The following is a 27,898-nucleotide window of genomic DNA, read 5'->3' on the forward strand; positions in this document are numbered from 1 at the left end:
TTCTAAGAAAGGGAGGAAACTCATGTATGTTTGTGTAAACTCCTCCTCTTCTAATCTGTTTCAGGGGGTGGGTGAAGTAAGTCAGTGCCCTCTTTGAAGTCCTAATCGGGGGTTCCTCAGAATTAGCACTTTTTAATTTTTAAAAAATGTTTTATTTATTTATTGATGAGAGGCACAGAGAGGGGCAGACGAAGGGAAAAGCAGGCTCCTCACAGGGAGCCCGAGGTGGGACTTGATTCCTGGACCCAGGATTATGCTCTGAGCCAAAGGCAGACACTCAACCACTGAGCCACCCATGCATCCCAGCACTTTTTAATTTAAAAGAAATTTTAATTAAAAAGGTTTTTTTTTTTTTTTTTAGATGCTCGACACACATTACATTAGTTTCAGGTGCACAACATAGTGATCCAGCTTCTCTGTATGTTATGCTGTGCTCACACAAGTGTAGCTACCATCTGTCACTATACAACACTATATGTCATTGACTATATTCCTTTTTTTTTTTAAAAGGATTTCTTTATTATTATTATTTTTATTTGTTTTTTTATTGAGAGACACCGAAAGGGAAGTAGAGACACAGGCAGATGGCAAAGCAGGCTCCCTGCACTGAGCCTGATGCAGGGCTTGATCCCAGGACCCCGGGATCTTGATCTGAACTGAAGGCAGACACTCAATCACTGAGCCACCCAGGTGCCCTCATTGCCTAGATTCCTCAGGCTGTGCCTTTGACTCCCGTGAATTAGTCATCCCATAACTAGGAGCCTGTGTCTCCCATGCCCCTTCACTCATTCTGCCCATGCCCCCCACCGACCTCCCCTCTGGCAACCATCAGTTTGTTTTCTGTACTTATAGGCCTGAGAACCAGCACTTTTTAAAAATGTAAATTCACGGGCCCTTTTAGAAACTATTAACACAGAATGTGAGTGGGCTTGAGGAGCTATGCCTTACATTTTTAAGGCCCCTCAAAAGAAGGGGCTTACTTAGTGTGTGACTAAAAATAACATTCTGTGTGTTACACTGACTGTCCTGAATTCGGCTTCCCCAGTGCCATCTGTAAGCAGCTGAGATAGCAGTCTTCAGTGCGGACAGTTATTAGCACCCTGATTTTAACAAAGCTGAATCACAAATTTGGAAATCTCATTCTTTGCTATTTGAAGCATATCCATAACTTACCTTTTGGTAGGTTGGTCTCATCTTCATCCATCAATAATGTTTTTTTTTTTTTTTTCCCACTGTAATTTACCCTGAGGCTTAGTTTTTCTAAAGAAGTGATTTTTTATTTCAAATACATAAATATCTTTTTTTTTTTTTTTTTCTCAAGACATTACCTTGGAAGCCAGGTCTTTCGGAAAAAAATTCTTCTCTTCCTTTTAGTTTTTATGTAGTCCCACATTGTGTTCTACTATATAAAATAAATGATTCAACTTTCTATAATGGTTTGGGAAATTATAGATAAAATTTGAGTCATAAATTTACTAGTTGTGTAATGAATAAGTTTTATGTCTTGCTATTTGCCTCAGTTTAATTGCAAAATATTGTTGCTTATATCTATGTCGAAGAATGATTAGAATGGAGTACTTCTAATTTCTGGGGGCCGTGGAAGGGTTATCATGGAAACAGCAGAGGCTACTCAGATTTGAAAATGACTTTCCATACATAGCTGGCTCACTTGGTGCAAATCTAAGTGCCTGTGTGACTCACACCTGGCTTGGTGATATTTTTGACCTGTGTGTCCCAACCAGGTTTGAGTCCTGTTCCAAGAGTCACTGCATTCAGGGAGCTCCAAAAGCATGGTGCACACATGAGATGCTCATGGTTCTATGTAGCTCCTTGCAGACCAGCTGCAGTTTACTGGTCAGGGGTCATTCTTCTACCCCAGGTAGTATTGCTTGGCACTGTCATCTCCAGGGTACAGAGCGAGAGAGCATGACCAAAGGGCAGGTGCTCATGCAGCAGGAGAGTGGCCTTTCTGACACACATAGTGCTCACGAAGGGAAATGCTTTCAAATACCTTCCGGGTAAAACATACCATTTCTTCCTCTTCCCCTTTCTACTTATTTCACTAAGGAAAAAAAAAGTTTAATTACACAAGTAATACATTGTCAAAGATGGATAGAGAAAAAAGGAAAAGAATTCTTTACCCACTTTTCCTCTGCCCCCAATCTCATTTCTTTCACCATTTGATGAGTATCCTTCAAGAATGTTCTGTACATTAAACACTTATATAGGGATGTGCATAAACATATTTTTAAGGCATTAAGCACTGATAGGTGGATATACATAAATATATAAGGATGGACATACAGAAATCTATCTCTTTTTCTTTCCTTTTTAATCAGATTCTGTCCTACTCTGTGGATTGTTCTATGACTTTCTTTCTAGACCAAGTAATGTGTCAGAGCTGTATTTCCATGGTGTGTGTGTGTGTGTGTGTGTGTGTGTCTGTCTGTCTGTCTAGATAACCTTTCTATACATATATCTGTATCTCTACCTCATTCTTCTAAACTAAGGTATACTTTTCCATCGTATCCCAGTTGAATGAACTATAGTATCATAATTCTGTTGATGAAAGCCTCAGCTTTGCTCCTTTTGTAATATTTTGGAAGAAAAGATGTAAATATTGAATGGATGTTATCAAATTGTCCTCCAGAGGGGTTAAAGCACTTGATGACCGTGGACAGTGCACTAAAGAATCTTTCTCTTGTAATTTTGCTGAACCTTTATAATTTTTACCCATCTGAGAGGTAAAACATGGTATCTTAAGTGTTAAAGGTGCATTACTACTCGTATTGAGCCTATTTCCACTTGTTTGATGGCCATTTGTTCCTTGGATTTGTCAATTCATCTCCTTTCCCATTTTTCTATTGATTATCATCTTCTTATGTTTTTTTACAGAATTTCTTTATTTGCATTTTGTATATGATGGGGCATTTTAGGTTGAAACACCATTTTTTTTTTCTGTCTAACCATTTGTCCTTTGTTTTCTTAAGTAGTATTTCTTTTATTGAAGTTGGTAACTTCTATGTGGACAAATCATTTTTTTCTGTAGGGTTAATGCTTTTTTTTCTTATGCTTTCCTTCCTACTGCAAGATAATGGAGATATTCTCTAAGATTTTCTTCTGAGAGTGAAAACTTTGTTTTTACATACTTGAATTTTAGTCCGTCATTTACATGTGGAATGAAACTGTAATCCAATTTTATTTCCCATGTGAACAGCCAGTAGTCCCCAGATCACTTACTCAGTAGTCTATCCTTTAGACATAAATTTGTAATATCCTCTTTATTGTATACCAGTATTATGTATGTTCTGGGTTTTCTTTCTTGGCTTTTTTTGAAAAATAATTTTAATGGACCCTATTTTTTAGAGCAATTTCAGATTTATAGAAAGATTATGAAGATAATACAGAGTTCCAGTACACCTTATACCTTGTTTCCCTGATCACTAACATCTTTCCTTAGTTTGGTACATTCATTTTGATTAGTGAATTGATACTGATACCACGGTTTTTTTTCTTTTAAAGATTTTATTTATTTATTCATGAGAGACACAGAGAGAAAGAGGGGCAGAGACACAGACAGAGGGAGAAGCAGGCTCCATGCAGGGAGCCCAACGTGGGACTCGATCCCGGGTCTCCAGGATCATACCCTGAGCTGACGGTGGCACTAAACCCTGAGCCACCTGGGCTGCCCTGATACAGTTATTAACTATAATTTATACTTCATTCAGATTTTCTCAGTTTTCCCCTAATATCCCCCCCCCCCTTTTTTTTTTTGGCTCCAGGATCTTCTCTTTCATTTAGTTGTCATTGTCTCATTAGGCTCCTCTCAGCTCTGAGGGTTTCTCAGACTTTCCTTGTCTTTGCTGACCTTGACCCTTTTTAGGCGTACTAGTCAGGTGTGTTGTAGAATTCTCCTCTATTGGCATTTGCCTTCTATAAAGTACCATTTTTATCATATCAAGGGTATATACCATCAACTTGATTTGTGACCATTGTTATTGGTCCACAGGGTGAAATAGTCTTTGTCAGTTTTCTCCACTGTAAAGTTGTTCTCTTTTCCCATTCTTTGCATACTGTACTGTTTGGAAGGAGGTCTCCATGTGCAGCCCACACTAGAGTAGTGTGTTAGGCTTGCCCTTCTTTAGAAGCTAAAGTATCTCTATAATAAATTTGGAATATTTTGTCTTTTTTTCCTCCTATTTATTCAGTCATTTCTTCATATCAATGTGGACTAATGGACATTTATTGGTATTTTGGGTTATAATCCAGTACTAAGTTTATTTTGTTCCAGTTGTGTTCCACAATGTGTTCCACATTGTTCCAGTTTTGGCTGTCAGGAGCTGTTTCAGTTGGCTCCCATCAATGTGGGCTTGCTTGTTTTCATTTTAACAATTCTTAACTTTGGTACTGCCGGGTGCCTGAGGCTCATTTTACAGTGCTCCAGTTCTGGGAATCAGCCATTTCTCCAGGGAGCCTTTTACTGGGCAGTGAGATTAGATCCCAGGATCTGGGTGATGGTCTGTACATTGCTACCAGAGTGTTTTTTCTTATATGTCCTCTCATCTGACAGAGCAAAGAAACACATGTATATATGCTAACCCATGTAGATAATACACATTGTCAACATTTTTGTGTGCGATCAGCTGTAACTGTAGTGAGCTAAAGATGAATTCTTACTGATGTCACTAACTAATTCATTAACAAATGGATCGTTTTAGCCTCCTTCCTTTGCTTGTCAGTTCCCACTCCCAACAGTGAGAAGCGTGGCTGTCACCATCCATTTACTCATTCAATTCCAGTGTATGTGTGAAGCAATATCAGAATTGTTAATCTACACCTCATGGGAAACAGCTTTTATCGACCAGAGTTGATCTTGGTTTCCTTCCTCTGATAGTATTATCCTGTTTTTGATTTTATGGAATCATTCCTTTCGTCCATAGTACCTATGTTCGTTCTAGTTTATAAAGTAATTGATTTTTTTCAAACATTATATAACATGAAATGTATATATAGACATACACATAAAACTTTTCAAAAGACAGTTTTAAAATTGGCTATAATGCAATAGCCATGTGATCACCATTTGGTTCAAGAAATCAAGCATCCTGAAAGCAACCTTTCTTCCCGTTCACAATCTCTTCAACTCCTTACAAGTGGACATTTAAAAAAAAGATTCCTGTTTTACACTATACAGAAAACATAGTTTATGATTTATGTAAGCTCCCAGGCAGCATAGCTTAATTTCTTATTTTTGAACTTCAGACATGGGATTTTACCATATGAATTGGAGTAGTTCTATGTGTTAGACCTTCCAACCACCTTTTCTTGTTCTGTGGCTTGTCCTCTTATGCTTTGCTCTGTCCTCTCCTATTCTCTATGCAGAAGTTACTCGTCAAGCACCATTTTCCTTTAGATTAGTGAGTTTTGAATTGTGTTCATGAAATATTTCCTTAACTTATGACCAAAAAGTTATTCCCTTTTCCATTTTCATCTTGATTTCACTACTCTAGATTTTTGTTTGTAACATGTGAATCTGGATCTCAAAAGAAATTCTCTCAACATTTCTTCTTTGTCATATTTGCTCTAGGTTTTTTTCATATTTGCCATTTACTTGATTAAGGAATTTTATTCTTTGTAAAATGACTTTTTTTTTTTTTTAAGATTTTATTTATTTATTCATGATAGTCACAGAGAGAGAGAGAGGCAGAGACATAGGCAGAGGGAGAAGCAGGCTCCATGCAGGGAGCCCGATGTGGGATTCGATCCGGGATCTCCAGGATCGCGCCCTGGGCCAAAGGCAGGCGCCAAACCGCTGCGCCACCCAGGGATCCCTGTAAAATGACTTTTTAAATGACTAGCCATTGAACTTTGTCAAGTGCTTTTTATTAATTTATTGTAATGATCATATGATTTGTTTCCTGTCAATCTCAACATAGCAAAGTTCATTGGTTTTTGACATTTTTTTTTTTTTTTACTGATTTTTGACTGTTCAACCAACTGTCATTGGACCATTATTTGAGATAACCTAATTTGTTCATGATTTGTTATCCTTTTCATATAATCTGCTGGAGTTAGTTGACTCATAGTTTATTTATAACTTTAATGTCCCCTTTTATGAGACCTCAGCCTATAATTTTGCTTTCTCATTCTCTCATATCAGATTTTCACAATATCCTGGGTAGCCTTATGTTGTGAGGTGGAAGTCTCTACTGTTCTGTGGATAAGTTTATGAAAGACTGAAGAGTTACTGGGGCCTGGACGTTTTCTTTTTGATAAGGATATTGGTAACTATTTTAAAGATGACAAGAATGTTTAGGCTTTCTATTTCTTCTTGACTTAGTTTTAATGATTTATATTTTTTAAGATTTGGTCCATTTCACCTAAATTGTCAAATTTCTAAAAAAGTTGCTTATAATATTTCACGTGTGCAGTTTCTGTGTTGTTTTTCATCTTGGTCCTGATATTGGTACTTACTGCCCTTTCTTCTCTTTCCTCAATATTGCCAGAGTTTTGGCATTACTCTTTTTAGATATAAAACTTTTAGCCTTATTAATTTTCTTCATTGTATATTAGTTTTTATTTCATTGACTTTTTTAAAAAAAATCTTTTTCTAGTTATGAACATTTGTTCATAAATTTTCCACCTTCTTCTTTTCCTAACATTAGCATTTAAGGCTATTTCTCTCAAGGTACTGGTTTTCTTAACTTAGAATCATTTTGTAATTGGTAACAGACTTTTCTTGAATTTACAAATAAGAATTTTTAAATTTATCTTTTGTTCCTGAATTCTACCTTAATTGCTTTGAGGTCAGAAAACTTAATTTGCATTGTTTCAGTCCTTTGAAATTTGTTTGCACTTTATGGCCAGCTACATATTCAATTTCTGTACATATGCTCTGTGTCTAAAAAGCTATATTCTGCAGTCATTGAGTATAGTTTTTTTTTTTCCCTGTAGATCAAGTTTGTAAAGTTATTCAAATATTCTTCTGTGTTTTCACTGATTTTTGTTCGTCTATTCTCTCAGTTACCAAGAGAAGTAGTGTAAAAAAGTTTCCCTTTATGACCATGGTTGTTTTCTTGCAGTTCTGTTCAGTTTTTTGAGTAGTTTTTAAATTTTATTTATTTACTTGACACTGAACAGAGGAAGGAAGAGTGACAGGCAGAGGAGAGGGAGAAGCAGGCTCTCCCCATGGAGCGAGGACCCTGATGCGGGCCTTGATTCCAGGATCCTGGAATCCCTGACCTGAGTAGAAGGCACATGCTTAACCGACTGAGCCACCCAGTTGCCTTCTGTTCAATTTTTGTTGTATATATTTAAATTTGTTATTAAATATGAATTTGTTATTTTGCTGGTGAAGTACTACACTTCATACTTTTTTTTTTTTACACTTCATACTTTTTAATACACTTTATTTTAAAGTAAATATACCTTTTGTTGCCATTTTTGCATATCTTTTCCTATCCTTTTATTGTCAACTTTTTGTATTCCTGCTTTATTATAGCTTTTGTGAGTTATAGTTGGAGCTTTCTGAGGCAACAGGCCAGAAGTCTTTGCTTTTAACTGGAATATCTTCAGTACAGTTCATTATAATGTATGATTTTTAAAATTTAAAATCTAACATATTTTGTGTTGTTTTGTCCTGATTTTTCTAAGTTTCTTTTTCTATTATGTATTCTTTCGGATTGGTTAGGGTTTTCCCTGTGTACAGTTTTGAAGTTAATACATTCTCTTTTATGTTCTTTTAGTGGCTACCTTAGAAATTATGACATGAATCCTTTATTATAAAATCCTATCTTAATCTCGTTTTATTGTCATCTGGAAAAAATTCAGAGATCTTAGGACACTTTTGCCCCATATACTTTCCTGCCAACTTAAGTGCTATTGTGTCCTGTATTTTAATTCTCTCTAAAAAGCAAACAAAAAACAAAAACCCCTCACAACCTTGAAGATATCCTTATTTTGCTTTATATTGTCAGTATTCATTTAGTATTACCACCATTTTGTTTGTTCTACTCTCCATCTTACAGCTCAGCCTTGTCACCCAGGCTGATTTTTCACCTGTTTAAAGTAAAACAGCTCTAGAATCTTCTGTGTTGAAGGTTTGTGGCTATCAAACTATGTCTTTCAGTGTATCAGTACATGTTTTTATTTTCCTCCATTTTTTTCATTTTAAAGTATAATCGATATGACATACTAGTTTTAGGTGTGCAACATAAAATTGGCATTTGTATACCTTGCACAATGATCACCATATCTTGTCTTGTTAACATCTCCCTCCATGCACAGTCACACCTTTTTTTTTTCTTGTGATAAGAACTTTTAAGATGTATTTTCTTTTTTTTTTAAGATGTATTTTCTTAAAGCAACTTTCAAATTTCCAATGCATTATTATTGACTATAGTCACCATGCTGTGCATGACTTCATTTTATAACTGGAAGTTTGTACCTCTTGATCCCCTTCATCCATTTTACCCACCCAGCCTCACTCCCTTCCCTTTTGGCAACCACCTGTGTATTCTCTGTACCTCTGACTTTTATTTGTTTTTTAGATTTTGGGTATAAATGAAATCATACCATATTTGTCTGTCACTGACTTTTTTTCACTTAGCATAATATCCTCAAGGTTCATACAAGTTGCAAATGGCTAGATTTTATTTTATGGCTGAGTAGTATTCTTGTGTGTGTGTGTAGATCTTTTCCCATTCATCCCTCTAAGGATGGTTATTTCCATATCTTGGCTATTGTAAATAATGCTGCAATGAACATAGAGGTACACGTATCTTTTTGAATTAGTTTTTCTTCAAATAAATACCCAAAAGTGGAATTGCTGGATCAATGTGGGAGTTGTATTTTTAAGTTTTTGACTGTTTTCCAGATTATTTTCTATGGTGGTTGCACCAATTTACAACCTCACCAACAGTGCACAAGGGTCTCCTTTGCCCACAGCCTCATCACTTGTTATTTCTTGTCTTTTTGATATTGGCCTTTCTCACAGGTGTGAAGCAATATCTCATTGTGATTTTCATTTGCATTTCTCTGATGATTTGTGATGTTGAACATCTTTTCGTTTGCCTGTTGGTGATCTTTATGTCTTCTTTGGGAAAATATCTATTCAGATCCTCTGCCCATTTTTCAAATTGAATTGTTTGTTTCTTGTTGATATTGAACTCTATGAATTTTTTATATATTTTTGCTGTTATTGAATAGGATTTGCAGTTCTTCCATTCAGTAGATTGCCTCTTTTATTTTGTTAATGATTCTCTTTGCTGTGCAGAAGCTTTTTAGTTTTATGTAGTCTTATTTATTTTTGCTTTTTGATGCCACTGCCTTTGGAATCATAAGATCCAAAAAAAAAAAAAAAAAAATCTCCAAGAGTGATGTCAAAGAGCTTACCACCTATGTTTTCTTCTAGGAGTTTAATGATTTCAGGTCTTTCATTCAAGTCATTAATCTATTTTGAGTTAATTTCTACGTATAGTGTGACATGATGGTCCAGTTTCGTTCTTTTATATGTAGCTGTCTAGTTTTCCGAGCACCATTTATTGAGGAGATTATTCTTTCTCCATTGTATATTCTTGCCTCTTTTGTTGTAAAGTAATTGGCCGTATATGCCTGGGTTTACTTCTGTCTGTCTTCTGTCCCCCTGCTCTGTGTGTCTGTTTTTATGCCAATACCATACATTTTGATTACTTTAGTTTTTAGATACTATAACTTGAAAACAAGGAGTGTGATGTCTCAAACTTGTCCTTTCTCAAGATATGCTTTGGCTGTTTAGGATCTTTTGTGGTTCTATACAAATTTTACAATTGTTAGGAAACAACAAATGTTGGAGAGGATGTGGAGAAAGGGGAACCCTCTTGCACTGTTGGTGGGAATGTGAACTGGTACAGCCACTCTGGAAAACTGTGTGGAGGTTCCTCAAAAAGTTAAAAATAGAGCTACCCTATGAGCCAGCAATTGCACTGCTGGGGATTTACCCCAAAGATACAGATGCAGTGAAACGCCGGGACACCTGCACCCCAGTGTTTATAGCAGCAATGTCCACAATAGCCAAACTGTGGAAGGAGCCTGGGTGTCCAGGTGAATCGATAGAGATGATGTGGTGTATATATAGAATGGAATATTCAGCCATTAGAAATGATGACTACCCACCATTTGCTTCAACGTAGATGGAACTGGAGGGTATTATGCTGAGTGAAGTAAGTCATTCGGAGAGGGACAGACATTCTATGGTCTCATTCATTTGGGGAATATAAAAAATAGTGAAAGGGATTAAAGGGGAAAGAAGAGAAAATGAGAAATATCAGAGAGGGTGACAAAACATGAGAGACTCCTAACTCTGGGAAATAAACAGGGGTAGTGGAAGGGGAGGGGCACGGGGGGATGGGGTGACTGGGTCGGGCACTGAGTGGGGGCACTTGACGGGATGAGCACTGGGTGTTATATGTTGGCAAATTGAACTCCAATAAAAAAATATTAACACAAAAAAATTTTACGATTGTTCTATTTCTATGAAAAATTCCACTAGAATTTCGATAGGAATTGCCTTCACTCTGTAGATTGCTTTGGTTAGTGTGGACATTTTTGCAATATTCTTCAACCCAGCAGTATGGAATATTTTTCTGTTAATTTGTGTCGTTGTCTCTCTTCAGTTTCCTGTAGTTTTCAGAATATATAGATCCTTCATCTTGGTTAAATTTATTCTTGGGTATTTTTTAAAATGTAATTTTATTTATTTATTTATTTACTTATTTATTTTTTAAATGTAATTTTAAATGGGATTTGTTTTCTTAGTTTCTCTTCCTGATAGTTTGTTGGTGTACACAAGTGCGACAGAATTTTGTACATCAGTTGTGTACTTGCAACTTTATTGAATTCATTTATTAGTTCTAACCGTCTTTTCCATAGTCTTTAGGGTTTTCTATGTATAAAATTGCGTTATCTACAAATAGTGATGGTTTTACTTCTTCCTTTACAATTTGGATTCCAATTTATTTCTTTTTTCTGCCTAATTGCTGTGGCCGAGACTTCTAATACTGTGTTGAATCAAAGTGGTGAGAATGAGCATCTTAGCCTTGTTTCTGATTGTAAGCAGGAAGCTTTTCCCTCTTGAGCATGATGCTAGCTGTGGGGTTGTCATACGTGGTCTTATATTTTGAGGTACATTTTGTCTATACGCACTTTGTTGATTTTGGGGTTTAATCTTGGTGTTTCATTGAGAACATGTTTGTCTGTTTCCTCATGTTGCCTGACTTTGTATGTATGTCTTTGCGTTAGGTGAAACAGCTATCTCTTCTAGTCCTGAAGGTGTGGCCCTGTGTGGGTGATCATTTTTATTGTTTAACTTTGCTTTAGTTTTTGTTGTCTCTCATAGTGTGTCTCCAATTATTCTAAACCTGTGGGGCTCACAAACACAATCCACCCTGGCCACCAGAGTCTCATATTCAGTAGGCATTGCCTGTGTGGGGTGCATGTATCTGCTGACTTGGGGGCCTCTGGCAGTGGAAGTGTCACTAGAGGTCAGGGCACTGGCCTCCTGCTTCTGGCAGGGCCATGGCAGCAGTGTGGAGGGGGAAGGAGGTACTAGAAGGTTAGATTGAGAATGCAAAAACAATTCCTGCCAGCATTGGCAGTAGCAAGGTAGAGAAAGAGCATAAATATGCCACCTTCCAGAGGCTTTTGTCTTTGGACGGAATCTGAAAAGGCATTTGTCCTTCTGGTAGATGCTTTAAGATTAGCAAATGAAACTCCTTTACATCTGGTTTAAGCTCCTTTCAAACTGGTGCTTTTGTACTGGGTCTTAAGGCAAATGAGTCTGAGTGTGAGCCCTATAAGAGCAGAGTCTGCATTCACTACAGCCCTATGATTCTCTTGGATGGAAGCTCCATTGGTTTCCACCAGCCAGGTGTTTTGGGAGCTGTCTGTCTGGTGGTGCATCTCTTAGGGGTCACGGTGCATGATGTATAGGACAGATCCCTCCTTCAGGGAGGGGTTCTGTATTTGTGAGACCCCTCCTTCATGGGTTGTTGTATGGGGGGTGGGTTTTTGACAAAAATACAACTACGTCTGTTCACTCCTCACTGTCTGTGTAGTTTTTTACCCCTGTTGTGAAGTAGTTGTCCAGCGAGTTTTCAGGTTCTTCTCAGAGGTCGTTGTTTTATATGTAGCTGTAGAGGAAGGGAGTTCAGGACTTTTTTATGTCACTATCTTCAATTACCTCCTTGTTCACCTCTATTCTTTCTTTCTTTCTTTTTTGTTTTAAAGATTTTATTTATTTAATCATGAGAGAAACAGAAGCAGAGACACAGGAAGAGGGAGAAGCAGGCTCTCTGCAGGAAGTCTGATGCAGGACTCGATCCCAGGACCTCCATCCAGGCCACCCACCTCTTTTCTTGAATGGCATTTTTACTAAGCAAAGAATGCTAGGTTGGCTATTATTACTTACTTACTTATTTTTAGTATAGTGAAAGATGATGAAATGATATCTTAAAGTTGCTATTTAGGAGTCAGCTATCAGGATCTCTGCTTTTTATTTTTTTATATTGGAGTTCAATTTGCCAACATATAGCATATCACCCAGTGCTCATCCTGTCAAGTGCCCCCTCAGTGCCCGCCACCCAGCTCCCCTTCCACGACCCCTTGCTTGTTTCCTAGAGTTAGGAGTCTCTCATGTTTTGTCACCCTCTCTGATATTTCCCACTCATTTTCTCTCCTTTCCCCTTTATTCCCTTTCACTATTTTTTATATTCCCCAAATGAATGAGACCATAGAATGTTTGTCCTTCTCTGATTGACTTATTTCACTTGGCATAATACCCTCCAGGTCCATCCACATTGAAGCAAATGGTGGGTATTCGTCATTTCTAATGGCTGAATAATATTCCATTGTATACATAGACCACAGCTTCTTTATCCATTCATCTTTCGATGGACACCGAGGCTCCTTCCACAGTTTGGCTATTGTGGACATTGCTGCTAAAAACATCGGTGTGCAGGTGTCCTGGCATTTCACTGCATCTGTGTCTTTGGGGTAAATCCCCAGCAGAGCAATTGCTGGGTTGTAGGGCAGATCTATTTTTAACTCTTTGAGGAACCTCCACACAGTTTTCCAGAGTGGCTGTACCAGTTCACATTCCCACCAACAGTGCAAGAGGGTTCCCCTTTCTCCACATCCTCTCCAACATTTGTTGTTTCCTGCCTTGTTAATTTTCCCCATTCTCACTGGTGTGAGGTGGTATCTCATTGTGGTTTTGATTTGTATTTCCCTGATGGCAAGTGATACGGAGCATTTTCTCATGTGTTTGTTGGCCATGTCTATGTCTTCTCTTCTTTTGTGAGATTTCTGTTCATGTCTTTTGACCATTTCATGATTGGATTGTTTGTTTCTTTGCTGTTGAGTTTATTTTTTTATTTTTTATTTTTTTTAAAGATTTTATTTATTTATTCATGATAGTCACAGAGAGAGAGAGAGAGAGAGGCAGAGACACAGGCAGAGGGAGAAGCAGGCTCCATGCACCGGGAGCCCGACGTGGGATTCGATCCCGGGTCTCCAGGATCGCGCCCTGGGCCAAAGGCAGGCGCCAAACCGCTGCGCCACCCAGGGATCCCAGCTGTTGAGTTTAATAAGTTCTTTATAGATCTTAGAAACTAGCCCTTTATCTGATACGTCATTTGCCAATACCTTCTCCCATTCTGTAGGTTGTCTTTTAGTTTTGTTGACTGTATCCTTTGCTGTGCAGAAGCTTCTTATCTTGATGAAGTCCCAATAGTTCATTTTTGCTTTTGTTTCCCTTGCCTTCATGGATGTATCTTGCAAGAAGTTGCTGTGGCCAGGTTAAAAAAGGGTGTTGCCTGTGTTCTCCTCTAGGATTTTGATGGATTCTTGTCTCACATTTAGATCTTTCATCCATTTTGAGTTTATCTTTGTGTCTGGTGTAAGAGAATGGTCCAGTTTCATTCTTCTGCATGTGGATGTCCAATTTTCCCAGCACCATTTATTGAAGAGATTGTCCTTTTTCCAGTGGATAGTCTTTCCTGCTTTGTCGAATATTACTTGACCATAGAGTTGAGGGCCCATTTCTGGATTCTCTGTTCTGTTCCATTGATCTATGTGTCTGTTTTTGTGCCAGTACCACACTGTCTTGATGACCACAGCTTTGTAGTACAACCTGAAATCTGGCATTGTGATGCCCCCAGCTCTGGTTTTCTTTTTTAATATTCCCCTGGCTATTCGGGGTCTTTTCTGATTCCACACAAATCTTAAGGTGATTTGTTTCAACTCTCTGAAGAAAGTCTGTGGTATTTGGATAGGGCTTGCATTGTACGTGTAAATTGCCCTGGGTAGCATTGACATTTTCACAATATTAATTCTTCCAATTCATGAGCATGGAATATTTTTCCATCTCTTTGTGTCTTCCTCAATTTCTTTCAGAAGGGTTCTATAGTTTTTAGGGTATAGATCCTTTACCTCTGTGGTTAGGTTTATTCCTAGGTATCTTATGCTTTTGGGTGCAATTTTAAATGGGACTGACTCCTTAATTTCTCTTTCTTCAGTCTCATTGTTAGTGTATAGCCACTGATTTCTGGGCATTTTGTATCCTGCCACACTGCCGAATTGTTGTATGAGTTCTAGCAATCTTGGGGTGGAGTCTTTTGGTTTTTTTATGTAGAGTATCATATCATCTGTGAAGAGGGAGAGTTTGACTTCTTTGTTAATTTGAAAGCCTTTTATTTCTTTTTGTTGCCTGATTGCTGAGGCTAGGACTTCTAGTACTATGTTGAATAGTAGTGGTGAGAGTGGACATCCCTGTCTTGTTCCTGATCTTAGGGGAAAGGCTCCCAGTGTTTCCCCATTGAGAATGATATTTGCTGTGGGCTGTTTGTAGATGGCTTTTAAGATGTTGAGGAATGTTCCCTCTATCCCTACGCTCAGAAGAGTTTTGTTCAGGAATGGATGCTGTATTTTGTCAAATGCTTTCTCTGCATCTATTGAGACGATCATATAGTTCCTGTTTTTTCTCTTGTTGATGTGATCTATCACATTGTTTTACGAATGTTGAAGCAGGCTTGCATCCTGGGGATAAATTCCACTTGGTCATGGTGAAGAATCTTTTTAATGTACTGTTGGATCCTATTGTCTAGTATCTTGTTGAGAATTTTTGCATCTGTGTTCATCAGGGATATTGGTCTATAATTCTCCTTTTTGGTGGGGTCTTTGGTTTTGGAATTAAGGTGATGCTGGCCTCATAGAAAGAGTTTGGAAGTATTTCATCTGTTTCTATGTTTCAGAACAGCTTTCATAGAATAGGTATCATTTCTTCTTTAAACATTGGATAGAATTCCCCTGGGAAGCCATCTGGCCCTGGACTTTTGTGTCTTGGGAGGTTTTTGATGATTGCTTCAATTTCCTGCCTGGTTTTCGGCTTGTTTAGGTTTTCTATTTCTTCCTGTTCCAGTTTTTGTAGTTTTTGGTTTTCCAGAAATGCGTCCATTTCGTCTAGATTGCCTAATTTATTGGCGTATAGCTGTTCATGATATGTTTTTAAAATCATTTGTATTTCCTTGGTATTGGTGGTGATCTTTCCTTTTTCATTCGTGATTTTATTAATTTGAGTCTTTTCACTTTTGTTTTTAATAATGGTTTATCTATCTTATTAATTCTTTCAAAGAACCAACTCCTGGTTTTGTTGATCTGTTCCACAGTTCTTCTGGTCTCTATTTCATTGAGTTCTGCTCAAATCTTTATTAATTCTCTTCAATCTGGGTGTAGGTTTTGTTTGCTGTTTTTTCTCTAGCTCCTTTAGGTGTGAGGTTAGCTTTTGTATTTGATTTTTTTCCAGTTTTTTGAGGGATGCTTGTATTGCAATGTATTTCCCTCTCAGGACTGCTTTTGCTGCATCCCAAAGATTTTGAACGGTTGTGTCTTCCTTCTCATTAGTTTCCATGAATCTTTTTAATTCTTCTCTAATTTCCTGGTTAACCCTTTCATCTTTTAGTAGGATGGCTCTTTAACCTCCACCTGTTTGAATTTCTTCCAAATTTCTTCTTGTGATTGAGTTCAAGTTTCAAAGCATTATGGTCTGAAAATATGCAAGGGACAATCCCAGTCTTTTGATATTGGTTAAGTCCTGATTTGTGACCCAGTGGTCTATTCTGGAGAAAGTTCCATGTGCACTTGAGTATGTGTATTGAGTATTGAGTATGTGTATTCAGTTACATTTGTAAAGTTCTGTAAATATCTGTGAAATCCACCTGGTCCAGGGTATCATTTAAAGCTCTTGTTTCTTTGGAGATGTTGTGTTTAGAAAATCTGTCATTTACAGAAAGCACCGTGTTGAAGTCTCCCAGTATAAGTGTATTATTATCTAAGTATGTCTTAACTTTGGTTATTAATTGATTGATATACTTGGCAGTTCACATTAGGGGCATAAATATTCATTATTGTTAGGTCCTCTTGTTGGATAGATTCTTTAAGTATGATATAGCATCCCTCTCCTTCTCTTACTACAGTCTTTGGGATAAACTTTAATAATCTGATATAAGGATTGCTAACCCTGCTTTCTTTTGAGGACCATTTGAATGGTAAATGGTTCTGCAACCTTTTATTTTCAGGCTGTAGGTGTCCTTAGGTCTAAAATGAGGCTCAAATAGATGGGTCTTGCTTTTTTATCCAGTCTGAAACCCTGTGCCTTTTGATGGGATCATTAAGCCCATTCACGTTCAAAGCTACTACTGAAAGATATGAATTTAGTGTCATCATAATACCTATTCAGTCCCTGTATTTATGCATTGTTTCTTTGTGCTTCCTCTTTCTTTTATCGAGTCCCCCTTAATATTTCTTGCAGAGCTGGTTTGGTGGTCACATATTCTTTCAGTTTCTGCCTATCTTGGAAACTCTTTATCTTTCCTTCTATTCTGAATGAGAGCCCTGCTGGATAGAGTAGTCTTGGCTGCAGGTTCTTCTCATTTAGAACCCTGACTATATCCTGCCAGCCCTTCCTGGCCTACCAGGTCTCTGTGGAGAGGTCTGCTGTTAACCTAGTATTTCTATTCATATGAGTTAGGGATCTCTTGTCTCTTGCTGCTTTAAGGATCTTTTGTTTCTTAGGAATTTGTAAGTTTCACTGTTAAATGTTGAGGTGTTGAACGGTTTTCATGGATTTCAGGGGAGGATCTCTCTCTCCTGTATATGAATACCTGTTTCTGTCCCCACGTGAGGGGGGTTCTCAGGTATAATTTGTTCAAATACACTTTCTGGTCCCTCTGTCCCTTTCAGCGCCCTCTGGAACCCCAATTAAACGTAGATTTTTCCTTCTGAGGCTGTCATTTATTTCCCTTAATCTTTCCTCATAATCTTTTGTTTTTCTCTTTTTTCCTCGCTTCCTGCCTTGCCATCAGCTTGTCTTCTATGTTACTCACGCATTCGTCTACCTCATTAACTCTTGTCGTTAGGACCTCCAGTTTGGATGGCATCTCATTTAATTGATTTTTAAATTCGTCCTGAGTAGATCTAAATTCTCCAGTCATGAAGTCTGTTAAATCCTTTATGCTTTTTTCCAGAGCCACCAGTAGCTTTCTAATTGTGCTTCTGAATTGGCTTTCTGATATTGAATTGTAATCCAAATTCTATAACTCTGTGGGAGAGAGGACTCTTTCTGATTCTTTTGTGGTGAGTTCTTCTTTCTAGTCATTTTGCTCAGTGCAGAGTGTCTAAAATCAAGTTGTACTGGAAAAAGGAATGAAAAAAAAAGGAGGGGGGGAAGAACAAAAAACAAAAACAAAAAACAAGGAGGGGTATCCTCTGATTCTATATACTAGAAGTCCCTCGACTTCCCCTGGAGCTTTACAGCTCTGCTTGGTCAAGAACTTGCTCTTCCCTGTCCTTCCAGCGGGTCCTCTGGGGGAGGGGCCTGCTGTGGATTCTCAGGTGTATGTACCTGGTTGACCTGCACTGCCCCCTGCCAGGTGCAGCTTCGGTGGCAGCTGTTTATCCTGTGAGGCCCCTGTTCGCTGGCGGCCCTGCTCAGTCCCAGGCACAAGGTGACACAGGGAGGAACAACAAGACTGGTGGTGGCCAGCTTTCCAGCCCTGGAGTCAGCCCCTGCAGTAACTACCACAGCTCCCAGTCCACAGGGGCCTGGATGCTCCAGGGGCGGGGGCCCCGATCTGCACAGCTCCGGCCCCCTGGCGGCAGGAGCGTCCTTGCTGCCCTGTGTTCTCCCAGCACTGCCTGTCCCGGGGGGAGCGCTGGATCTTGGGCTGTGTCCCCTGCACCCTGGGCTCCGGGGCCTTCGCCGCTCGAATCGCGCTCCCGGGCGGTGCAGTGGCCGCCGCCTGAGCCGCCCCCGAGCTGCTCCCGGGGCCCCGCCGGCGCGTTAGGGAGCTCGGCCTGTGGTGTGTGGCGCACTGTCCCCCGGGGCGCACCTCCTCTGTTAGTGACCCCAGGAACCTGGGTCTCCACTGTCCCCTCCTGGGATCCTGCCCAAGCTCCCTGCGAGCGCCTTTGCCTCCGGGAAGATCGGTGAAGCTGCCACTTCTCCGGGACGGGGCTCTCCTGTCCTGGGGGCGCTCGCCGCGGCCTTAGCCCGCTCCTCGCGGGGGCCTCTCCCCCTTGGATGCTTTTTTATTTCTTTATTTTTTCGGTCTTCCTACCTTGATAGAAGCGTGAACTCTTCCCACTGTAGCATTCCAGCTGTTCTCTCTTTAAATCTCAGGCGAAATTCGTATGTTTTCAGGATGATTTGAAAGTTATCTAGGTAATTTGGTGGGGACAGGTGACTTGGGGACCCTACTCTTCTGCCATCTTGCCCCACACCCCCCAACTCTGTTTTGAAGTAATCTTTCAAACCATGTTTTTTCTTTGGTTGTTTTTAAGACTTCAATACTTACATACCTTTTTATTTTTTTAAAATAAGTTCTCTTTAATTCTTTTAAAAATGTTTGGACAGGGGACGCCCGGGTGGCTCAGCAGTTTAGCGCCGCCTTCAGCCCAGGGTGTGATCCTGGAGACCGAGGATGGGGTCACATGTCGGGCTCCCCGCGTGGAGCCTGCTTCTCCTTCTGCCTGTGTCTCTGCCTCTCTCTCTCTTTCTGTGTCTCTCATGAATAAATAAATAAAATCTCTAAAAAAAAAATATTTGGCCAACATTGTTTACACCATAGGCTCATCTTAAATCTGGTTAACCTTATTTCCAACATCAGAAGTTGAAGTTTGATCCTTAAAGCAATCAATTCGAATGAGGAAAGGTTTGACTATATCACTGCAATATTCCACTAGCACAAGCCCTTTGAAATAGCCAGAATGGACTTTATTGGCCTTGCCAGTGTCCCACAAATGTTTCATTCTCATCTTTCATTTAAAAGATGAATTATTTTTCCTTTTTGATAATGTGTATATTTCATTGTGGAAAATCAGAGTCTTCAACTTGCTGCTGTTTTTTCTTCAAAATGTTCCCAAAATGAGGTATACGCTACAGTTTTGAATTGATCATGTTTTTATTTTTACAGTTCTCTTCCAGAGCAAATCAAACTCATTAAGTGTGTGGCCGACTGCGAGCTGTTCTGTGTGAACAGAAAGCAGTGTGTGAATTAACATTTGGATACAACTTATTTTTTGTTGTTTATTAGTACATGTTGCTTCATTCCTTAAATTGAATCAGGACACTTGTTCTTGTCCTTGTTACTGCTCATCAGGTACTTATGAATGAAGCAAAAAGTCTTCTTCATGTAATATGTGTTTTTCATTCTTAAACAGGAAAATCACTAAGTGGTGTTTCTCCCAGTAGCTCTCACAGGTGGGTTTTCACTTCTGTTCTATTAGTAGTTTTTTTGTAAGGTAAATATATGCTAGCATATTACATGTTAGCAGTTACTTTTCTACATTGCATGCTCTTGATATTACAAAACGGCCAACAGTCATTTTTTTTTGAGTTTTTCAAATGAATGGCTTTATTTATTACAGTAGGTAATAGCAGTAGACTTTCCTGCAGTACAGAGTCACCTTCAATAAATAGTGTTAATTGGAGACAGTGAAAAGTTTATAGACAAAAGAAGCAGGTGAATCAGACTAGACCAGATCTAGAGGGGGATACAGAAGCAAATTCTCTATTTGTTTTATTGTGGTCTGTTAGATTTTATATATCATCTTATTGTGATTATATCTTAGTCTTTACACAAATGCCATGTAAACAAGTTGCTGAATATGTTGTGTCTCATGGCATTGTACAGAATTTTGTGCAACAGTCATTTTATACAGGAATTCTGCCAATAGTTTTCTTTTTAAAAATAATTTTCATCCATTATGTAGTATTTGTTTTTCATTTTGAGACACATTTTATAATCTTACTGGTAATAGTGTGATTTCTATTTTAGCTGTAAGGAGTACAAGGTTTCATAATGTACATGTAGAAGACTTTCAGGTTATTCTTTAAGATACATATATAAAATTTGCCATTTTTACCATGTTAATGTACAATTTAGTGGCATTAGGTATATTCAGAATGTCGTGTAAACATCACTCTCTATTTCCAAAACCTTCTCATCACTCTACACAGAAACTCTGTGGCTGTTAAGTACTAACTTCACTTGTTGCCCACCCCCAGCTCCCAACAACCACCCTTCTACTCTTTGTCTCTAGATTTTAACTGTTTTACATAGTTCAAGTAAGTGGAACTATACAGTATTTCCCCTTTTGTAACTGTACCGTTTCATGTAATGCTTTCAAGTTCATCCATGTTGTAACATGTATCAGAATCTCATTCTTTTTCATGGTTGAATAATATTCTACTATGTGTATACCTCGTCTTCATACACCAGTTTCTTATGCCCTTCCGTATTTAAATATTGTCTGAATGGAAGCATTACTTTTGTGTTCTTACTAAGTAGATTAGTTATAATATGGTTCATTATTAAGGAACACTTTTGACATTACTATTTAAGACCTATCAGTCTGGGAGTTGAAAAAATTATTGCATTTGCAATAGGTTTCTTTTGTTGTTGTTTTGACAGCTTGAATGCTTTATGAGTCATGAGTTGATAATTAAAGGTGATCAAAACGCATAAGGAAGTCCCAGTAATTATAGGAAAAGAAAGTCCTCACTCTTGAGCAAAAGCAAAATGTAATGAGAGATGAATTTGCTCCCTATTATTTGTAATAAGGAAGAATAGTGTGAGTCTGAAATATTATGCCCTAACCATTTCCCAATTGTTTTTGCAAGTGCCTTTTAGACAATAAAATGGAAAAATACAGACAATAAAATGTAAAAATACAGACAATAAAATGGCTTACAAGGTGCTGTATGATCTAACTCCTGCCTACATTTCCTTTCAAATTTTATCACAATTTCTCTGTGGCTCACTATGTTCCAGCCACACTGTCCTTTCAGTACCCTGGGCTCTTCCTGAGAACCTCAGCTCATGATGGACCTTCTGCTAGAATGCGCTCCTCTCTCACTTGATTGTCCCATCCGTACCCCTTTAATTCAGGTCTGTTTAATTTCACCTTCTTAGAGTAACTTCCCTCTGTTAAAAAAAAAAAACAATATTCAGGTAAATTTGAGGATCTAATTGGCTTGATTAAATGATTCGAGTATTGGGCAGTATCCCTCCTAGCAAGAAGAGGGGAGCTCTGAGTTCTACAAAATGGGAGTTTTTTTTTTTTTTGTTTTTTTTTTGTTTTTTTTTTTTTAAGTGGGGCAAGAAAGTTATCAGCAAGGGAAAAGAGTGGTTCTAGGCAAGACAGTTTTCCCTTAGGGGGAGGGATAGGGGCTCTTACCATGCAGATAACCTCATCTCCGTTTGTGGGATGGAGAGGGCCTGTGTGGCAGCCTCATTGGCCTGATTGGAGAAACATTTTTTTTTTTAGAGATTTTGTTTATTTGAGGTGGGGTACAGGGGAGAAGCAAAGGGAGGGGAACTGGAGTCCCCACATTGGGCTCCCTGGATGAGGCCTGCTTCTCCCTCTCCCTGTGTCTCTGTCTCTGTCTCTCTCTGTGTCTCTCATGAATAAATAAAATCTTAAAAAAAAAAACCCAAAAAACAATTGTGACCACATTTGAAATGTAATTAAGAACATTGTAGGTTACAGTTTTAACTGCTAATTCTTAGCATGGATGTAATGCATCCTGCTGAATTTTTCCTTGTTGGCAACATTTTATAATAGCCCTTGAGTTTTCCAGTTAAAAGGGCATTTTAACAAAAATATTTGAAGTCTTTAGTTTCTCCAGGAGTATTTGGCCTTTGTTCATTTTTAAAGTTCAGTGTTCAGATGTTCCCTTTTGAAGTGAAAAATATTGTCAGGTATATTACATTTTTCTCAGTTGTTGACTAGCAGACCTCTTTCAGAGACTTGTTTATGATCAGCATCATTTTATCAGTACTTTTGTCAGCCCTGTGAAGTCCTGTAGTTTTGCAGTCATGTTTATGGCATCCAAGATAAAAACCAATGACCTAGTGTAGAGAGCATGTGTTAGATGGGAAGGAATGTTTAAATGAGGGCTTGTTGGTGAATATCATAATGTCTATATTCCTGTAATCTTGGATTGTTTGGGAATTAGATCCTAAATATTCACAAGATTGGAACCTCTATGTATTAGTATTTTTTTTTTTCTCCAACATTTGTTTTAGAGAGAGGGAGGGAGGGAGGGAGCAAGTGGGGGGGCAGAAGAAGGAGAATCTCAAGCAGACTCCACACTGAGCACAGAGCCCAATGTGGGGCTCAATCTCATGACCCAGAGACCATGACCTGAGCCAAGATCAAGAGTCAGATGCTTAATCGACTCAGCCACCCAGGTACCTCTGTATTACTATATTCAATGACTGGGCTTCTATAAACTAATTTTAAGTCTTTCATCTATCTTAGTTAATTGAGTATATGACTTGATATAGTTGTGTAGTATACAATTTCCAAACATGATGGTGATAAGTGAATGCTGTGAAGGTTAATAGAAAAGCTCTGACAAGCTTAGCTTCTGCAGCACTGCCACAGCCTTCTGAAAACAGGCAAAAATCGTAATCCTGTTGCAAATTTAAACCCAGGTGAATAAAATCTTAATTGATTTTTTTTTTTTCCTTCAGTAGTGCTAAGTTGCCAGTGGAAACTGCCCGTGGGCCACATGAGAACCACTGGACTCTCTGCTCAGCAGTCTGTACCTTAAGAAACAAGAATCTGTTCTCAAATAAATAAATAAAAATAAAATAAGAATTAATCTGTTCTCTTGCACTGTTTCCTGTGAGGCTTGGAGCCCAGTTAGCAATTTGGAAAATGTCCCTCCTTGCTCTCCCAGCAATTTCTTGGTCAGGAGAACATGCTACATTAAATGGCATTTAAATTAAAGGGAATATTTCTTGGTGGTCTTCTTATGAAATAAGAGTAGTTACATCGAAAGGCTATTTTTATAGCCCAGTTTTCTGTATATGCTTGTGTGTATATATATAGGCTGTCTTTTTAAAACTTTTGGATGCAAACTATGTTTTGAAAGAAAATAGGCCTTTTTATAAAAGCGCTAAAAATGCCAATTCTCTCAAAACATGTAAACAGGTAGAAGCATGCACTTTAAATTAAAATGTATAACAATGCATTTTAGAATCAGTGAAATTTTTGGAGACTATAGGTGTCTCAGGAGCAAGGCTGACTGCACTCAGTATCCTAGGAGAGGTGAGATGGATGAAGTGAGATGAAGTTCCGAGTCGGAAGAGATCAGTGCCAGCTTTTGGGGTAGGTGAAACAAGGGGCACTTGATCTGGAATTTAGGGATGAATAGGATTTGGACATAATATTATTTTACATGGCAGAAACTTGGAAATTTCTTCTAAAGGAATAATTTTCCTTAGGAACGTGAATTACAGTTAGCTAATGAGTTCCATGGAAATGAACTTTCCCCCATCCTGGTCTCTTTTGAAACTCTACTGAACACTTCATCATGTGACCTCCCTTCAGTTTTTGATAGAAGTACATTCCTAACTTACCTGAAAAAACTTTTTTCTCTTTGGTAATATAAATTGTATTTAATGTGTTTATATTTGCTTTCAGAATCTGTCATTCAGAAGACATGACTTTTTTTCATTTAGAAGTTGAGGGATACATGGTAAGTGGTTACAGTAAAGATGGAGATCAAATTGAGATGGTTTTCTGCCATTAAGATGTAATTAAATAGCTCTTGTATAGGGCCAATGAAATTGATAAAATTTAAAAATATGTTTTATTTGCCAGAACTCACATTAAATATTAAACTTCTCTTTCCGCTGTAGTGCACTTGAACCTGCTACGTTTTTAAGTACTGTTTAGGAAGCTCAAGTAGACATGTGTTGATAAGATATGGCACAGAGTACCTAAGGCCTCTATATTTTGCTTTGCTGCTGCTTGTCAAGTGAGGATTGTGGAAAAATCACCCCTGTAGATATTGTGCAAGAATTTTTGTAATTGAATTTTAATAATGCAATTTGCGTGTAAAGAGATGATTAGCAATTGGCTTCGTTATGTAGGGATCCTAATTGGTTTGATTTCATTTTTTCCTGAATGGCAATGTAAGGATTCAACACTTTTGGTAGAAAAATTTCTCACTGCTCGAATGATTTGCATTGGTACCTTTATCTTCTACTCAATTCTTTATGTGTACTAGATCTCTTTCCAGATATTCTGTTTCAGCAGACCTAGCTGGGCCAGTCTTTTGAGGGGTTTTACTTCCTGATGGTTATGATTTCTGTTAGAAACAAAATTTCAAGCTGTTTACAGAAGACTCATGTGGTTTTAAAGGTGAGGCATTTAGGTTCATGGTCAACAGTTGCAAACCACCAATTTACTACTTTTTGCTTAAAAATAAAATATAGTTACAACTTAGGCTATTCCACTTATTAAAATCCATGTATGGATGTACCATAGTTATTAATCGGGAACTCACGAACCTACCACGTCTTTTCCCCACTAGTGAAGGTTTTTTTACACAATTTGGTAATGTGAAGTTTTTTAGGAGCACAGCTATTGTATTTTTCTGTAACAGATTGTTCTTGGGGAATATCATGAGGGCCATTTCAGGAGAATATCTGAAAAGAAAGCCATTATAAATAATTCTGGACGCTTCTAGGAGCTTTTCCTTCCCTTGATTGCTTACTGATTCAACTAATGAGCCTCTGGGAGGAAGTGATAAAGATAATGGCAGCCATTCCGTAACAGCTAGGGTCCTCCATGGGCGAGGCACTTTTTATGCGTTCATCTCCTAACAAAACACAGAGGCACTGGTTAGGTGTTAAGAACTCATGCTTTATCTCTGTGGACTCTTATCATCCTAAGAGAAATGCCCATTTCCCTTTCTCCAGTGCCAGTTGTACAACCGGGAGGCTCCCTTGTTTTTACTTGGTGTCTCTTGCAATTTTCTTCCTGATTAAGGTTAGCACCTGTCAGTCTGTCCATTACATACCGTTAATACACTGAATATAGGAGGATGAGAGGTAAGATTTAGGTTGCTGTTCTGCAGGGAAAGCTAAAGTCCAGATAAACTCTATTTGGCTTGACCTCACTACAAGGTAGGTTCAATTTTAACTGTATTATGATTACTGAAATAAATGAAAATAAATCCTACCATGCAATTAACTACTATAAAACAAATACAGTACTTTACCGTCCATAGCCAAGTGTTTCAGGCTAGGAGGCCTGGTAACTGGTTACATGTAGCGTATGTGTAATTCATTTTTCCAAAAGACAGTTATAGGCCCTAATTCATAAGCATTTCGAAGTAATTTTCATTTTGCTGTGGCTTTATCTTGTGAATGAGTACTTTTAAGAGTCAAAGTACAGTTGACGCTTGAACACTGTGGAGGTCAGGGCATCAGCCTCTCTCCAACTCCCTTCCCTGACATAGTTCAAAATATATGTGTAATTTTGGACTCTCTAGAACTTTACTAATAGCCTGCTGTTGACCAGAAGCCTTACCGATAACATAAACAGGTTGATGAATGTGTTTTCTATGTTGTATGTGTTCTATACTATATTCTTAGAATAGAGTGGGCTAGGGAAAAGAAAATATTATTGAGAAAACCATAAGAGAAAATATATTTACAGTAGCATGCTGTAAAAAAAAAAATCATGAATAAATGGGCCTGTGTAGTTCAAACCATATTTCGTGGTCATCTGTACTGTGCTGCTCCCTTGGTTAGCGGAGGCTGCCCTATGTGGACCACAGACTGCCAACACAGAGCTAATTACCAATGAAATCTGTTTAAAGCTTAGAGGTGGCTTTTAGAAATGGGACTTAAGTACAGGTGTGCACACACACCCTCTGTTACCTTCCCTTGATATTATAGGCTTTAGGAGGTCATTGTGTAAAATGTAATTAACAGACTGCAATATTAAAATTATTTAAATTGTTTTGCATATATGCAGCAGAGCTTGCCAAATGCTTTAATAAGCTATTTGTGATTGGTGGAGAATATAAGAAAGAATGCTTCTGTTGGGGTTATATTAAAGTATTTTAGTATAGGTCCTCTTGGAAATAAAACATACTTAAAATGAGAAAAATTGAAGCCTGTTATGAATGGCACTGAATAGTGCTGATTACTTTACCTTTGACAAAGTGGAAAATTTAAAGCTGGGTGTATCCCATTTTATTAATATAATAAAATTTTATAGTGTTGCTCTGGGCGTCGATATATGTCCTTTAGTGTTTATTAGCCCTTGGTTATAGTTAAATGTTTTCGTCCTGTGCCTGGCTATCCTGTACAGAACGCAAATATCAAAACCAAGAAAAATACCAAATAAATATGTTTTTATTTTCCTCAAGTCTTTTTCTATAGGATTTCTAAGTATTTCAGTTACTTATTCGATTGAGTATGATTGAACACAGAGAACATCTTTTTTATCATTTAACATAGGTTTATAGCTTCCCCAGACTTGTTCTAATAATGAAGCTATGAGGGATATGACAAGAATGGTGATATTAAATTTCTCTAGACTAACAGTAAATTTTTCCATTCTGATGTCAGGAATGCTGAGCATCTGGAATCTGCAAGAAGAGTGAATTGTTCACTGCGGGAACACTTTCATCAAATTCTGAGCTACTTATTCTCTTAGGAACTCCTACTGTCTTGTACAGAATATTCTATTTTTACAGAAGCCGTTTTCTGGAACTGGAAAAAATTTCTTCAGTTCACACTTCTGTATTTTTGTATGATTGTACATTTAGAGATGTTCCTGTTGTGAGAGTTAATGTCACGTTTCAGTATTAAAGTCATTTTCTTTGGTTTAATAGTAGTAGTTTATATTTGCTCAAATACAATGAAAAAGCAATAGAAAATAAATTGCCCTCAACAAAGATTTCTTTATATAGATGGATCTATGATCCATACTTTATCATCTTTTTCTTTGAATTTTCAGAATAGCTACAATGTATCTTGATATCTCTTATTTTGATTGTGGCATAACTATTTCTATAAACGTGCTATGGAGGTAGAGGGAGGGAATGTGTGAAATTCTCTGTTAGTTTTGGTTAAAACATTTTTTGGGTCAGGAGTCACGGATCATGCTGGGTATTTAAAACAATACCTTGGTAAAAGTTTTCTTTTTCTTTTTTTTTTAATTATAGCCTTTTAATTTTCCTTAGTGAAAATTTACCTCTGCTTAGCAAATTTTTACTCTGAATTAGAATCTCTTGCATCCTGCACACACACACACATCTATACTTTGTTCCTTGTGTTTGGATATAGTATTGCTGATGCTGGTGCTGGGTTTGGTTGGGAGTATCACTGCCTAAAATATGGGCCAGATTCTTTGCTTGGAATACTTCATATTAGTTCTTACTAGTTAATGTCTTCATGTTTGGTGGATACCTAATATATGTTTATAATTCAGTAGTTTGCTTAAAATGAGATATTCTTCTCTCCCTCAGTGGAGTAGTAATTAGTGAGTCATG

General features: G+C 37.9%; 1 protein-coding gene and 1 long non-coding RNA gene across 6 annotated transcripts in view; both read left to right on the plus strand.

Moving 5' to 3' along the window:
* LOC119876056 overlaps positions 1 to 19,794 on the plus strand; it is a 107,008-nt gene extending 87,214 nt beyond the window's left edge. Inside the window, exon 3 of the long non-coding RNA XR_005355246.1 lies at positions 19,753 to 19,794. This is a non-coding gene — a long non-coding RNA (uncharacterized LOC119876056). The remainder of the gene's footprint in view (positions 1 to 19,752) is intronic.
* MPP7 (membrane palmitoylated protein 7) overlaps positions 1 to 27,898 on the plus strand; it is a 681,753-nt gene that overhangs the window by 462,470 nt on the left and 191,385 nt on the right. The window lies entirely within an intron of this gene.

Source organism: Canis lupus, chromosome 2, assembly GCF_011100685.1.
Source record: "Canis lupus familiaris isolate Mischka breed German Shepherd chromosome 2, alternate assembly UU_Cfam_GSD_1.0, whole genome shotgun sequence".
NCBI lineage: Eukaryota > Metazoa > Chordata > Mammalia > Carnivora > Canidae > Canis > Canis lupus.